Here is a 17428-nt window from a genome sequence, read left to right as displayed (position 1 = left end):
TTTCCCAAAGTTTGACGCTATGAGATCTCTGTGTTTTCTCTATTGTTTTTAACTTCCAGTTGAGGAGAAAGGTCAAAATATTGTCATCTATCAAACCCACAATTCAACATCACTGTTTACAAGATACTTATCCTTTACAGACTAACTAACAGAAATCTCAGGTAAATAAAACCCCTTACAAGTGTACAATATACTAGATAAAAGTAATGAAGTGGTTCTTTGAACTGAAATAACACTCAGGATAATATGAATACTGACAGACGCTTCACTCCCATTTTACAAGTTGAGCACCTCGCAATCAGATGGCCAGTCTTGCCCACAGTTTGCATTTCATGTTGTCCCTTCTGCAAATGGAACATGGCTTGTATATTTCTTTCAAGAGCTGAACTACGTGAAACAAATTTTCTATCTTACAATATACATTTTGCAATAAAGTGACTGTTACACAGCATATTTAGAAGTTCCTTTGTGTTGCATCTTATCTCTTATCTATTGAGGTATCTTATACCTCAATAGAATGCAGCTGGAAAGAAAATTTCAGTGGGAAGAACATTTTCTTGTAGAAGCATCATTTAGCAAAAATACATTTATTTGGGCAGAGAATGAATTGGTCTGTCTTTAGGATAAATTGTGCCTATTGCAGGGATTACAAGCCAGAAGTTACTTCCCAGCTTCCGTTTTTCATTCAGTGTACGTGAAAAATGTTAGTGGGAAGGTCAGTGACAGTAGTTCCCTCCTTTCTTCCTCTGGTCTGTAGCTGTAGAGCAGAAACATGCCTGATTCCTGAATTCAGCATCTGCACAATTCAAGACTAGGGAGTTTTTTTTCCCAAACTAGGTAAATCCAGGACTAAACTGCTGAGGCTGTCAAAGCAAATAAGAGCTGTACCATCCTAGACATTTAGCTGGGAGTTCACCAGAGCTCACTCACCCCTTGCAAGTACTGCTAGCAAGCACCAGCTTTAAGGAGCACGGTGCTGAATTTGGCACAAGAATCCTCTAGCTCAGTGCCAGCATCTCTCTGTTGACACGTCAGCCATGCCCTGTCCTGTGGCAGCACATGAGTGGCAAAGTCTGTGCACAGCCCCAGGTGTCAGCCCACACTTGCACATCTGGCAGATGTAAGGAGTCCATGCCGGGTATGAGAGGGCCAGCAGTAATGCCCAGAAGTATAAATGTCAGTGCATTTTGAAAACATTTTTGAACAGTCAAGGTAGCTGTGTTTGGTCAGCACAACGAACCCTGCATGGGCAGCCCTAACACTGGATTTCCTGGATTGCAGAACAGTATCTATACAGGGAGCACACCTTTCATGCTACATGAAAGAAACCACAACATCAGGAAGTGATGGACTGAACTGGCATGACCATGAGTAGGAGTAGCCACATTTGTGCTGGGTACAGAGAAAAGCGGTGTTGTCACTTAAAATTGGCAGATGTGGGTTATTTAACCTCTTCTGGGAAGCTGAATGCTTTCTTGTTATGTTTCCCACCAGTTGTGAAGGCTTGGGAAAGTGAAAGCAAGCATTTAAACTCTTTTTTGTTGTCTCTCTTTTTGTCTGTTGGAAGTATCATTGTCTCAAGTACTTCAGAAAGGGCAATTAAAGCTTAGCAGAGAGCCTGACACTGAGCCAGCTGGGACTCTTCTAGGTGTTTCAATCTCTCAAAGCAATGCTTCTTATGAAAATGAAGCACACAATAATGGTGTTTTACTGGGGTTTACTGCACTACACTGCTGATGTCTTCTGATAGAGAGGAACACGTACAAGGAGTGCTCACAGGGTGTTGCCATTAGAAAAAGTCCCTTTTGATTACACGAATAAAGACAATACACTCTCACAGTAGAACTCAGTTTGTGTTTTGGAAAGCTACAGTAAATTCTAGCATTCATTGAGCACTTCACATAGTGACTATGTTCTGTCACTCTTTATGTTCTTACAGAGGGATTAGTTTAAATTTCTCATTTTCATTCAAAACCAGACTGTTTTGCAACTGTTCAAGAATTAAAAAACTAACCTTGAATCACTCAATATTGGTCAGTAAAAGATCCTGAAAACATCAAACAAAGTGTTTAGCTGACGAAACCAAGCAAACTGAACCCATGAAGATGCTCAATAATAACTTTTATAAGAATAATTTAGAAAGCGTTGAAAGTTGTAACATTTTGTTCTTCCCGTCCTAAGCAATTTGATGCTTTGCACCCTTCAAAACAAAATTTTCTCTTTAGAAAAAAAATACAAAGTTGAATTTTACTTTTTTTTAAGTTTCTCTTCATTATTTTAGAAGATACCTAAATCATTAGACACCCTTTTTGCTATCTTCTTTTAGAACTATGTCTTGTTACAGGAATAAGGGTTTTCACTATCAGCCTCTATTCATGGAATATTTCTAAACATGCAGCTACTGGTAGGATGCAAATTACAAAAGTAAATGAAATAACCAAAGGGACAAGGTGTTTCAGCTGGATGGCAAGAGGACTAAGTCTTGTGCATTTAATAAACATGTGTAAAACAACTGGAAGGGAAGATTTCCTAGCACACATTTCTAACTTTCCCAAATGTGAACATCTGTGCAAATTTCTTTTCCCCAAGAAGAGCTCACTGGAAATAAACAAACAAACAAAAGCAAGCTTACCACTACAACATCTAGAATTTGAAAGTGCCAGAAAGCCATCTTAAAACCTTAAGAACCTCAAACAAGCATTTCTGGACTTAACAGATAGTGAAGAAAGGAAGTATGCACAAAACCCTATCCTTTCCTTTATTTGCAGTTGGCTTTTCAAGAGATAAACAGTCCCTTCTCAGGTATCAAAAAAAAGATTGCAAGTGCTCCAAAGTGTGTTCCTTTTTGACTTAAGACATAAAATCCTGGGCTCAAATCCAAACCCTCGAGGAGACATTTTTCCCAGATGAAGAAAGGGAAGGGGAAGGGAGAAGGGGAAGGGGCTGTAAGCAAGAGCAACTTTAGAAAAACTACATTGATAGCACTTGCCTCAGAGGCTGGAGATTTGTTAGCAGCCTGGAAGAACGGCATCTTCACTGTACTTCATACTGCCAGCTTTTAACATTGGGAAAACAATATTAAATCAACACTGTCTAAAATATTTCAAATAAGGTGGTTAATGTAAGAGGCTTCAATCATTGATTAAATTAGGAAGAGCAAAACTCTTGTAATCTGTGGCAGATTAAAGAGCATATGGGATGTGTAAAAAGGATTGCTCAGCTCAGGTTGTAGGGAAGCCCAGTTGCCCCCAAGGCCTGCTGCAGCCTAGGACAAAGGCTGCAGCTGAGTGAAAAAAATACATCAATTAATAAGCAATCAGAAAGGAAAGATCAAAACACCAACACTGCTAGGAACAAAGGGAGCAGTACTTTAAATGGGCAGGGTAAATTGCTGAATGCATCTCACTTTCTAGACCATGTGGGGCACTCAGCACCAAAGTGAGGACTGTTATGCAGTAATGGCAGCTGTCAGGCAAAAAGAAATCGTAAAATATTTAAATGAATAAAATAGAGAAAAATCTATTTTTTCCTAGTAAAAACATTCTTTTTTTTTTTTGTTGGGGCTTCTGTGGATTTGGTGAGCTGTGTTTCTTTGGTTATTAATTTCATGGGTTTTGTTTCATTTTGTCTTAATTTTTTTTTTAATGCTGGCTTCCTGGATTTTGCTAGTTTACACAAAGATCTGGGAAACTGCAAAAGCAACAAACAAAAGGCACACTGCTTTCACATCCCTCCTTTGAAGGAGGCAGAACAAACTTAGGAGCTTAGGATTGCTGCTTTCAGGAGAGAATTCAGGCTGTTTAGGAGGAGTGACACAGCCCTGCACATCTCCTGCAGTAATGGGTGTCAGGAGTGACCATTGGTTGCACATCCTATGCACAAAAGGGGTGCTATGGATGGAAATTACATAGCTTGGAAATAATATCAGACAGGCATAGTTTGAGGAAACAGAGGGCATTGCAGCATGCCCTGTTATTTCCACTGGTTTTGGTTCACTGGTAATTTTCTGTATTGCTAATTGGTGGAGGAGGCACCCAGATGTACCCCCCCAGTGGCTTTGCAGCTCTGGGATCTGGCTCACAAGGCAGGCACCACCACCAGGGCACTGGCCCTGCAGCACCAGCTGCTGTGAGAGCACTCAGTGTTTCCATGGTGAAGAAAATCTTCCTAGAAAGGCTACCTGAGCCTTCCTACAGGGCTGATCATTCCCACCGCCTGGTAAGGAAAAGCATATAATGTAAAGTACTTGTGGTCGCAAAACTGGAGCTTGTTTAATCCTCCTTAACTTCAGCAGCTCTCTTTCAGACAGTTCCCATCCCTGCTCTCCCTGACACTGCTGTAACTCACCGCCTGCCCAAGATCCCTTTGCCTGACTCCCGTGAACCTGTGTGTGGCTTGAGTTGGACACTTCAGCAGAGAAGGGAATGCCCACAAAAGTGGTCGAGTGGCTCACAGCTCCACAGGCACACCTGCAGAAGCACCATGCAGCAGAGTTAGGACACAAAAAACTGGGGCTCTTCATGTGTTTCAGTGTGGTCTGAGACAGAGAGAGGATACCTGTGTCCCCACAACAACTGCCAGGCCCCAGGTGAAGCATCTGGCCACCAAAATAAAGCAACGGCTTAGTTTAATGGATTAATCTGTACTTACTGTCTGTACCAGCTAGTGTTGGCAGTAGGTACATCTGAGGGCTGAAGGCTTACACTGTTAGTCATGAGTTCATTGAAACACAAACACAGTATCTTTACACCAGGCACGTTGTACTCCTGCTGGTGCAAAAGCCAGTGTTGGATGCTTCAGGATGAAAAATCTTTGTGAGTTATGAGAGAGGATCTACACCCACAACCAGTGTTATAAAGCACAGATTAATCAGCATGGCAAGCATTTGAAGAACAAATAAACTGTAGCCAGCCTCTGCAAAGCAGCTTCACGCTGATGTCATCCAAACAGGAGCAAAAGGCCTGTTGTCTTCTTCAGCCTGATGTCTAGTCAAGATGAGACCTTTAGTGTTGAGAGTCATCATTAAATGACCATCAGATGGGCCCTTACTTGTTAAATCAGTCAGCAGGTGAGAAGAACAGAATATGGGTCCACCACCTTTCACAACAAAATGCCCAAGTACATCAAGTTTTTTCTTGTTTTTTTACATTAAGGCCCTTAATAACCTAGTCATATTTCTTTAAAAAAAGATACCGTGCCTCTAATTTAAAATACTCTCATGAACTTGTAACTAGAATGAAGGTTGAAAAACACTGTAGGACAGTTGTCTAATGAATTTGATGAAAGCAAATAATCATTTGTACAAAGTAAACAAATTTGTCTATGCAGGAGAGAATAGGACCTATCTATATCCTACCTATCTCCACAATGAAGGAGAAACTCCTCCAATGAACAACGCATGATGGAAACAAATGCTGGGGTCATTAGCTTCCTCATTCTGCTATTCCTTGGCATAAATTTAGGATTGCATCCAATGAGTCTAACTTTGGGAGTTGATTTTATCAATTTCTTGTTCCAGCAAGAAATTGCTAATGTTTTTTCTGTCCTGAGTTTTCCCTGTAGATGTTGTTTTGCCTATTACTATGGGTCTCAAGTTTGCTTCTGGGGTGCCGTAAAATTTTTTCTCCCTGCCCTGGCATGTAAGACAAGCATCCTGTGCTCTCACGAGCTGTCATGCAGATATGCTCATCTTCCCTAGCACAGGCGTCCAAAGAGACCTTTGGTGATAATTTCAGGTTTCAGCATGATTTTCCAATGTAGTTCAAAACCCCAGCTGCTGTATGCACATATCCCATTAAGGAAATTATTCTATTAATCTCTCAGGTGAATCATGACAGGCATCAAGTCCAAGTAAGGCCTTTTGCAGAGATTGAGCTTGGTTGTACAACTTCATTATACTGATGATAGAACTACATTAAACTGCAGTGGCCTCCTCATCCTGCTCAAAAATAAAGGTCTGGGAGCTCTGGGGAATCAAGCATTCTTTAAAATATTTCAGGGACATAAGTTTGGTGGCAACTTTTTCGTCAGTCATATTAGAATTGCTCAAACCTTGGGGAGCATATTTTGACACTGCTTCTCCAGGCAAGTGCTACATTTCATCTAGTAAATGATTTCTGGAGTTGCATTCTTGTGCATTCATGCACAAATCAAGAACACTGTTCTGCCTTAAATATCCATAGGCCTAATGGTGAAATCCAGGACAATGTGTGGCAAACAGCAACATTTACCCTCCAGCACTGAAAACTGATGATGGAAAATCAGGTGCCCTGCTGCATTCTTTCATCTCACTCTGGACTCAGGAAAGCATATGGTATTTTTTCCCTGCTGCCACTGGTGTGAGCCATGAACCAGGGTGGAAAAAGTACCCCGCCTTCTTTTGTGTTTGTGTAACATCCTTCCTTTGCAGATGGGGCTCTGCAGAAATCAGCCATGCATTGTGAATTGCCTGTGGTGTCCTGTGCTGAGAAAAGAGACACACTGTGCATCTACTGAAACTGCTGCATCCCTAAAAGTAAGTCAGGACAGCAGATGCACAAGAGAGAAAAAGCTGGGCTTTTACAGATTTGCAGTGGAGAGGATTACTCTGCCTCTCAGCTGCCATGCCCACTGTGCGGGGTCATTCACACCAGTGAAACACGTCACCCCTGCTCTCACTGTGGTGTGCAGAATACTCACAACAGCAAACGTTCAGTATTTTTAAAATAGTGTTTTATTTAATTCCTTAGGCTGATATCCAGATTTGGCATTGGCAGCTGCTTGGCAATAATCAGCACTTCACAGTGTCCTTGAGAGGCAGAGGTGCCTTTGATGGGCGATACTCAGCAGCACAGCCCTGCCCTGCTTAGCCCCTCTCTGTTCAACAGACAAAGGCAAGGAGCCAGGGGTGGGAGGGTCACTCTGTTCTGGTCAGTCTTAGGTGGGTGCCTGAACACCACTTCCCATGTGCCAAATCTTCCTTTTGGATAAAAAAGAAATGTGTGTTTTTTTCAGGTAAGTGGTATTTCTAGAATGGACAAAATAAGGCACAGGAAAATATTACCACTTCCTATGGAAAGAACATTTCAACTTTTTGTTTTGTTTGGCAAAATTAGAATTATTCTTCTCATAAAATTTTCATAGGATTGTTTTTTTTTTTTAATACATCAGGACTGTTTCCACTACCCCTACAAATCGGGTGACGTTTGCTGTGGCTTAAGGGGCTTCCCCGAACCTGTGAGCCTTGTGGAACTGCCAGCATCCTATTTTCTGAGGTTAGAGAAATGTGGGAGAAGAGAAAATATGCAATTTATGAGTTAGGGTGCTGGGGAGCTGCTTGCTGTGGAGCCACAGATCTACATTGCAGTTTGACGAAGACCTAAGGCAACTCATCTAAGATAACTATGGCCTCTCATGCTTCTCTACAGTGGCAGCAAAGTAAAAAATACAGCAAAGCCAAATACAGCAGCAGAGGAAATGTCTGATGTCCCTCCTTTCCACACTTTTACAAAAGTGTGCCATAGACGGGAACATGGTTAATGCAACCTGCCTCTAAATTTAGCCCGCAGATCACCTGTACTCAGGTGCACTGGCAGCACAGAGGATGCTGAGGTGACTGACCCAGTGGCTCCTGAGTAAGCTGTGAGGGATGTCCAACAAAAAACAGGTTTCAGGCATGGGAAGTGTTAAAATGCAGAAGGATGTGGCCTGAAAATCCATGAGAGCTCACTCTGCCTGAGCGTCTGCTCAACCCACTGCAGAAGGGCAGGATGATTTCTCTGAAACCTCCTTGTTTTCAACACATGCTCTATGCATGCAGAGGGTTTATCTGTATTGTGAGCAATCTGAAACGTCTGTCAAAGCATACAACAATATTTATTGGACCACATCATGGAAAAATACAATGTGTTATCTCTCTTCAAAGTATTGCTTTTACTTACTTCCAGACATGCCCCTTATGATTTCCTTCTCAGACATGGGCATCTAGCTTTTTGAAGGAAATAGGTGGGTTTAGGATTTTTTGGGGTGGTAGGGACTTTCTCTCTAAATATTTAATAGTCCAGACTTCCTACCTGTCAGAGCAGATTACAAATAAAAAACACCCAAAAAGAGCTAGAAAAGCCCTGCAAAAGCACGTATTCCCAGCCCAGTGTCTCTTGCTGGTGCTTAGGCTGAGCGAGGCAAACACGCACTCCCACAGCCCCAGGTGGGAGCTGCACAGGCATCTCTGAGGTGACAAAGCCAGTGCCAGTGCCCAGCTGAGAAGGAGGAACCTCCTCCTCATGGCTCACACCTGTGAAAGAGTAGCAACGCATTAACATCTTCATCCCCCTTTCTCCTGGAGGCTTTGGCTGGATTAATTAGACAGAGACAAGTTTCTCTCTTTGGTGCTCGACAGGGTGGGGCCTCTGTGCTCTCTCCAAGCCTTCCCTATATGCATGTGCAGGGCAGATGGAGCAGACTGGAGGTGCTTACTGGCTCCCCTCACTTCGAGTTCGCCTGTACACCCCTCTGCCCCATTTGGCAGATCCCCGGGGCTCCCAGTAAGTGCACTCTGCATCTACTCTGCAGGGCCAGACAAGCTCCAAGGAGCTGAAGGGTGAACCAAGACCTTTTAATTGCATCATCAAAGGAAAAAGCCCCATCCACTGCATGACCTTGCTGAAAGAATTCTGTCATTCTTACGTAAGTAATGCAACAATTGACTTCTTTATTTAATTTCACTTATTTTAACTGTCAAGAGCTGGCAGCTCTTGAAAGAAAGGATTAAGTGGGAGAAGTGAAAGAGTACTATCTGCTTGCTCTGTACACTGCCGTAGTCTGAGTGCTTTCATTCTGTTTGCACAGTTTCTGGTACAACATGGTCCTGACCCATCTAATCAGATGAATAAACTGATGGTAAGGAGCTGTTTGCTAGTCTGAATATACTTTCTTTTTGGTTGCTAATATAAAAAATGGTAAGTGGTGCTCACTGTTATCTCGATTACTTCTTTCATCAGTAACCCCTTTTTTTTAGAGTTGGTAATTCAGCCATTAAAAAATAGCCTCTGGATGGGAAGTTAGCAGTCAGGATTAATAACTATTAGCATCTTAAAGAGCTGCAGGGCCTGTTTGCAAATTTGGACTGACACTATATCCAAAAATATGTGGGTTTGAATTAAAATGTGCAAAAATATTTTTTTTTTTTAAATAAAAGCTCTGTGGTTTACGTCAATGTCATAGCAGCTTTACTTAGAAAAATACTAGATGTGATTTAATCTCTAAAATGTTTTAATGGCTTCAGAGATTTCAGAAGAAATACTGGAAATTATTTAGATGGAAATATCACTGAGCCTATTAGCTTTTTATAGAATGAGAAAACCGTAGCATTTTTGCCTAGCATTACTTCATTGTGGTCCATAGGGAAAAAAAAAAAAACCAAAACAACAAACCAGAGATTTTCAAATTTCCTTAATATCCTCCTTCATCTATTCTGGAATCAATATTCATTGAGAGAAACTTTGGTGGTCTCCATTCACGAACTTCAGGTATCATGTAAAAGAAAAAAAAATCGGGAATATGCAGGGCTTTGGGAGAATTAACCAGGGAAAGGCAGAAGAAAAGCAGAGAAATTACACAGAAAGAAGGACATTAAAAGGGATCAGAAGATGCTAGTATTTGATAGCACACTGCATGTAAAACTAGAAAAAGCAAGGAGTGTTGCACCAAAGCTGTGCCCTTTTGCTCTGTAAAGTAACTCACAATAATCACCTTGCAGGATCCTATATTCAGAGCTGGAAAAGAAAGGCATTGTTTTCTGTACACTCCTGACTTAGCTGAGTCTCCTGCATCTTGCTTACTCCTGGCCTGTGGATTCTGATTTTTATTTGGGAGCGACTGTCCCGTGAAGCCCTTCCTGGCATCATCACAAAGCTTCTGAATAATTTGCTCCTGGAGACACTGGAGCCCTGGGGCAATGGAGATAGCTCTTGAGATAAGAGTGGGAGGAACCCATCAATCCCTTCCGAATATTCAAACCCTTAAGCGAAAAAAATTCAAGGCACACAAAAACCGGGACTACTGTATCCTTTCGTAGCTGAAAAGGCTTTAGAGATGGCCTGTTCTGACCAGTAAAAATCAAGGCACGAGTCTAAAAACTTTGTTTCTAAGCTGAGGTCCACAAAACAATGCAGAGGGAGCTGATGCCCATTATGCTCTTTGAAAGCCCTGCCGAGGACCCCATCCAACCCAGTGCAGCCGGAGGGCACATTCTGCCGAGGCTCCAACACGAGGAGAGCCTCCACTGGGGAATCCCAAATCCCTCGGCACTGGACTGTGTACTAGCCTGGGACAGGTATCGGATCTGACCCCATGTATTGGACCTGCTGGGGCCAACACTCCTTTTCTGAACCAGTCTCTCCAACCTGCACACATGGCGTACCCCACTTGGGTTAGACCCCGGCAGATCTTCCCAAGGATGCTGAATTTCCAGGCGCAGCCCCGACGGTAACCTACTCTCCCTGACGAGGAGCTCCCGCACCCCAGCGAGCCGCCGAGCTAGGCTCTCAAGCGGGGGCAAAAAAACTCCCGTCTGCTGCCGCTGCCACCGGCCCTCGCACTCAGCGCACCGCCGGGGCTCCCCCGCCACGCCGTCCACCCAGCGAGGCCGCCCCGAGGCTCCCGGTGCCGCGGCGGGGCAGGAGGGCCGGGTGAAGGTGCAGGAGGGCAGGCGGGCCGGGTGGGGATGCAGGGGGGCCGTGTGGGGGTGCAGGGGTGCAGGCGGGCCGTGTGGGGGTGCAGGGGTGCAGGGGGGCCGTGTGAGGGTGCAGGAGGGCCCTGTGGGGGTGCAGGGGGGCCATGTGGGGGTGCAGGGGGGCCATGTGGGGGTGCAGGGGGGCAGCAGCCCTGCCCGGCGCCGGAGGGTGGCCGGAGGCGCCGCTCTGGTTTTGGGCAGCGCGCAGCCGCAGTGCGGCCGCCGCCGGGTACAAAGCGGGGCCGGAGCGCTCCGTGGACTCGCAGCGCGGCGGGAGGGAAGGAGGGAGGCGGGGACAGAGGCAGGAGCTGAAGTTTTGCGGGGTCACCGGAGCGCACCCCAACCTCCTCGCCGGGACGCGGAGCCCAGAGGTGAGCGGCGGGGGACGCGATTGGGATGGGCTGGACGCGGGCGCTCGGGCGAGGGGCAAGCGGCAAGCGTAGCGGCGGCGAAGCTGCTGCTGCTGTCGCTCTCGTCGAGAGGAGCAGCGCAGCTCTCCCTGGCCCCGGGGGAGCGCCTGGGTCTGTCGGGAGCGGGGAGCGGACGGTCAGCCACGGCGCTGCCCCCCTGGTAGGAAGACGGCGGTCCCGGCGGACCGGTCTGTGAGTGTGTCGCGAAGAGTTGTTGATCTCCCTCCCCGTTTTGATTAAAAATGCTGGATTATACCAAACGAGGCGCGGACGCGCGTATTCCGTGCATCGCCGCATCCCGCCCGCTCTCGAAGCCGCGACCCTGCCCGGCTCCCCCGGCCCCGAGGGAGGCGCTGCCAGGTGCGGTGGGAAGTACCTGGGCACGGGAGAGGAGGGGTGCAATGGGTCACACGTGAGAGCGGTGTTCACCGGTGCTTTGTTTAAATGGACCGTCACTAACTTGTGAGCCGGCACTTCAAAAGAGTAGAGATGTTTTGGGGGGTAGGGGGATGGGAAAAGGGGAAGGTCTTGAGCTTTGATGCTCAGTACATGAAAGTGCCTTAACTTTGGCTGCTCTTCACGAATCTCACGAATGCTCTTCACGAAAAAAGAAAAAACCCAACTCACAAACTCTTATAGACATCTTGAAGTGTTTGAAAACAGTCTTACTTTTTCTGAAACAACGCTGTGGGACCCAATAGCTTGATACACATTTACGTGTAAAAACTGATCCAGATGTAATTACAAGCCTCAGTAATGACAGTGGCTTTTTTGTGACTGCTTTGTTCCCGAGTTACACATAAGACCAAGCTGAGTTTAACTTTTTTGTACCTATGTTAAGGTCAGGTGTAATGTGCTTTTGTTAAATCAAAGCTTTCAAACATTTAAGTAGCAGCTGAGCCCGTCTGACATACCAGTAGCATAGTTGACTGCCTTGTATCTTGGCAAGCCATGAAAGATACCATGACAATTTGCTGATTAAATATATCGGTTGTATCTTACCCTTTTATTTCACCCCTTCTGTCAGAGTGACTAGGTCTTATTAAACGTTGTGTGGGTGTCTGTTGAGAAAGAAGGACAATATCAGAAAAGTGAGAGGAGGCTGATCGGGGTTAATGTGTGAATTTTAGAAAGGCCAAACTAATTTAAAAAGTGTTCATGATGTGCAGAGAAAGCCCTGACATTTTTGTTCAGGTGGTGTGTCAAGTCCTTAGAAGTGCTGCTTTGGTCTTCAAGTCTGTTTTCCAAAGGGAGTGGGTGCCAGTAGGGCAAAGTGGTACTGCCAGACAGGAGTAGGGCTGAGTCCAATCCGTGCTGCAAGCAGTACTTTTGAAGTCTTGTTTCTCTTCTGCCTGGGAACATTTGCCATATATTAGTGATTAGATGAAATAGGATTCTACCCCGAAACTTCTTCCTCAAGAGGAGATGAAATATTGTCATATGACAGGATAGCCTGTGTCCTCCTCTCTTGGGTCTGAGTGAGAGAGGTTGCAGCTCTGGTGTGGGGCAGTGGGGTGGGAAACTTGTTGCATTCCACACAGGGGAATGGGGAGGTCACACCAGTGCCAGGGGCAGTGGCACAACTCCATGTTGTGGCAGAGTATGGGCTTAAGGATAGGTGGATACAGGCTCTTGTGTGCCTCAAAATCTGTAGCTTTGCTGTCCATGTGTTTAATGGAATTTGGTGTTACATTTGACTCTGTTTCATTTGTCTGACATCACAGTGTGGTTTGTCCCTTTGTATTGCTAGCAATCTAACTAGAAGGAAATTCATATTGTGAAGTGTATTTTGGTGACAACTTCTGTAGCACTCCAGCCCATACAGGAGTCCCTAGTGTCTTAATTTTTAAATTTGTGCACACCTGCTTTCTTTTAAGATTGGGCTTTACTTCAAAATTGCACTGGAGAAAGCCTTGATTGAAAACTGAATGTGAACTGGTTTTAGGTGTCTTTATAAATACCACCTCCTTGGGAGAACCTGCTATGGAGATATTTCTTGTAGCACAAATGACTTCACTTTGAGATGAGTTGATCCAGTAGCTCCCCCTCAGTATCTGTTTGCCTTCTCTCACTCTAGCAGTTTTCTTAGGTTTGTAAGCTTCTGGTACAGCTTGTCTCAATTTCTGCAGTGCACTGCATGTCTAAATAATAGATGGTGAAAGTGAAATGAAAACGTCCAAATGAAGAGTCAGTTTTGCAAATGATGCAGAGCTCCTGAAGAGCTGTCGGGAATGGGCATCTGATCATGCTTTTAGTTGCTAAAACATTAGGTGTTAACTGAGGAGAGTTGCAGATTTTCTTGTGGTGTCAGCACCTGTTGAAGTGGTAGGTCATGGAGATGAAGGGCTTTTTCCCTAGTCATTTAGCTAATGGAATTGTCTAATGGGCCAAAGGAGATGTTTCAGGCATCACTGCCTGTACTGTTTATCCATCCAAAAATTCTCATCTGCGCTTTAGAAAGGGAAGAAACATAATACTTGGAAAGTGGCTTGAAAGCTTGTGTGTATGTGCACAAGTATGAATTTTATCTAAAATTTTTGTGAGTTGTGTCAAGATGACGTGTTAAGCTGATGACTAGGTTTTCATGTTGTGATGATGAGGAGTTCATGTGGAATTGCAACAAGAAGTAGCAATGAACTACTTCCAAAAAATTATGATTCCACCTAAGTTCTTAAAGATGCAGTAAATGTAGTTTACAGATGACTTGAAATGCCAGCTGTAACTTTTTATGGAATTTATTTGAGAAGTCTTTTGTTTAAATATAAAAATATCTAAAAATAATGTATGTTTATAAAACTTGTATATTTCACAAGCCTTTATGAAATAACAATATTTATGAATATTATTTAATAAGTTCATCTTGACTAGAGATTGAGATTTATGGTGAGGTTTATAATGTGTTTGAGTCTAGTGGGAAATGATTCATTTTAAGTATCTTAATAGTATCTGCTTGCATGGTTGAATAATTGGCAGTGCTGTAAAAAGGCATTTAGGCATCTCAAGGGAAACTACTTAGGGCTGTCAATTCTGACACTCCACAGTTGTCTCTTGCTCCCGTTATAGAGGCTATATATTGAGGGGAAATAACATGTAAATTATATGACTGTTCCCAGCTATCAAAAGACTGGTACCTGAAGAGAAATAAATACATGTCAGGAATTAACAACTGGCATAATTGATATTTTTTTCAGTTTATATGTTTTCCTGGCAGTGTTGTATTGTGAATTATACTTGTAAGGTCTATCTAGTGTGTTCTCTAATTCTGAATTCTGCCCACATATTTTATTTTGGGAAACTGTATCTGCAGTCATGACAGTAGTGTTGAGACTTGTGGTTAAATCTGAATAGTGATTCAGGCCATGTTTATATTTGTACTTTGCCAAAGGTTCCCTGGCAAACTCCAGAAAGCAGAAAGATGTATGTGGTGATAGTCACTTTTTCACCATTAATGGTGTAGTTGTCCATGATGAAGAAGAAAGGAAATAACTTGTAGTGTGCTGTAGTGAACATGGGAAATGCTTTCTGAGCTTTGATAGTAATGAAAAAAAATCTGTCATTCAGGAGGGGTGGCAAGAGCATCTGATCTCTCTTTTAGGCTGCTGCAGACTCTGGGCTCTTAACCCTGTATTAAGCCCAATGACTAGTCTGGCTAAAGCATAACTTAGGAGGTGACATCCTGTTGGACTTAAAGCACTCCCACAGGTTTCCCTTGTCACTTAATGCCAATTTTTTGTGTTTTTCTGAGCTCAAAAATGTGTTTCTGATTTCTAATTAGAGCTGTACTGAGGAAGGATAGCTGGCAATTAAACATGAGTCATGAATGCATGTTTTCAATGTCCCTTTAATTCTTTGGAGATGTGAGTAGACTGAAGACAGAGGAGTCGGACAAGATCAGTTGGAACTTAATTGTGGATAAGCGTTGTCAAACTGAGTCTGGTCTTTTCAAAAGCCCAGCTACTGTTCACATACTCTTCTGATGTATGGGCTTCCTGTTGCACGCAGGAGCCAAAAGTAGACCCAGATACCTGCCCTGCTGTGTTGGAGGTTGTAACTACCTTTCCCTAAAACAAGCCATCTCCAGAAAATGTTCTGGTGAAGGGGATGGTGGGAGGATGTTGAGCATTGGGGGTGTCCCAGCCTGCTTTGGGGCTCAGGGATAGTGCTGTGTCCCATCCCTCACGCAGAGAGAGATGTCTGTGCCATCCTGGAGCAGTGGGATGTTGCTGTGTCTCACACAGAAATCAAGACTAACAAGTGTCAGTGAGAGAACTCTCCTACATGCATAATACATCTGTTTTTCCATCTTCTCTGCAGCTGTGTATGCCATGAGCTACAGCAGCTTTTTGTGGTTTTGGGGGGTGGTTGGTGTCCAGGAGGGCAGTGGGGACACCTCAGTGGATTTCTGGGACAAATGTTTGTGCCGCCACACTTAGGGGATGGATTGGTGGTCTGTGCTGGCCTGGTGTTGTATTAGGTTGCTAGTGCTCTGAAGTTCCTGACTGTAGATGCCCTAAGCTGCTGATTGTGGAAATCTAGAAGGATTTACTGTTGCGTTCTTCCTTATCTAGATGTACCCTTTCCTCATGCCAAGGACCTTGCTTTTTCTTACTGGTCTGCCATCTTCTGGGCCCAACAAGTTCAGCGCATTTACATGAAACAGTAGTGCCCTGGCAGGAGCCGATTACACTGCTGCTGAGGGTTCCAAGAAGATGCAAACAGTCAAAATATTGGTTATTGAACAAGGCACTAGCCTTAGTAAGGCTGCTTTGGGTTGAGAGGTTCTGTACCAGAGGTTTTTATCCAGTGTGAGGTACCCATACATCTAAGACTGATGAGGCCTAATCAATCCTGTATGTCTTGTATGAGTCTGTAAATAGTTAACATTGACTTTTAAACTCTTAGTCCCTGGACTTTTTTTCCTACTTTTTTTACTTTTACGTTTCAGGTAGTATTCCCAAGTTAGCTTCCATACAGGGCTGTTACCCACACAAGTGTCAGTCCTTCTCTTGGTCTCTCTTTGTGGCTGCTGTGCACTGACAATGAGTTCTGTAGCATGTGAGCACACATTTCAGCCTCCTAATTGTATGGCTTGATCAACACTTCTTGACATAAGGACAAACACTGATTTAGCTTTTATGCACTATCTATTATTTTACATAATTCACCAGCCCCTTCCAAATAATGTAGTTTGGTCTGTTAAAGATTGAACTGTCTTTTTGAAGCCTCTTTCACAATTTGTAAGTATTTCTGATCCCTTCCCAATTTTGTAGTGTCATTATTAAGGGGGAGGATGCTGCCCAGATTGACTCAGATGATTTTGCACCACGAATTGCCGAGTGGTGCCAGAAATGTTTCTGTTTTATTCAGCGCCTGTGCCAGTCTCCACACCTCCTGGCTCTTTCCTGTTGACTCTGCCTGTGCCACAGGGACTTTACAGGGGCTGCAGCCAGGCAGAAAACCTGTGCCTGGCTGAAAGCAGTGAGCTCTTCTCTCACACTTTTGCTGCTACCTTCTTTCTGTTGGTGCTAATATTAATGTGGCTGTGGGACAAAACCGATTGGAACACTGATCTGGCTGGAAACAGATGTGCTGGAATACCTCCCCCTCCCCTTGCCCCCGGCTACTTGATGTGTGCAGAGTGTCCCACGGGCTGTGGCAACATAGCATGAGAGGGTGGGAAGCCTCAGCGGTAGTACAGGGATGCATCAGAAATTAACAGGCATGAAATCATGGTGCTGTGATTGCCTCCCGAGCCTGTGAGTTGGAAACCCATGTGATGTGGATTTGGTCTATTAGAACCTTTTTGGTAGATGAGGATCAGGAGCACTGATCGTCAAAGCCCTGCTTTGTGGGTGGGACTGGGAGAGCTCCTCGCCTTGCACTTTCTACTCATCAGCTACCAGCCTGCAACCTGTTAGTCTCAAAGACTAACATGTTGAGTTTAGTTTAAAACTAAACTAATTATCTATTTAAAACTAAACTAATTATCTCCCCCGAGCTATTCTGATCCCTTTATATTTTTTTAATTTTTTTTTTAACCTCAACTGTTTTCCCAGTTAACAGCTGGAAGTCTTCCCTGAAGTGAGACCATGTCAGAGGTTGAATGTGTTTGTTTAGGTGCATAAACATGGCGTGCGTGGTGGGGCTTCCATCAGAGTGTTTTCATTCACTTCATGGGCGGTTAAATGAGAAAAGGATGGTGCTCATTCTTGAGCTGTTTTGGAACAGCTGTGTCAAAAAGCCCCCAGGGACCTCGGACAATAGTGAAATCTCTGTGAATGATGCTCTTTTCATCACAGCATATGCA

The sequence above is a fragment of the Molothrus aeneus genome, chromosome Z, assembly GCF_037042795.1.
Source record: "Molothrus aeneus isolate 106 chromosome Z, BPBGC_Maene_1.0, whole genome shotgun sequence".
NCBI classification, from domain to species: domain Eukaryota; kingdom Metazoa; phylum Chordata; class Aves; order Passeriformes; family Icteridae; genus Molothrus; species Molothrus aeneus.
Note: the sequence above shows the minus strand (reverse complement) of the source record.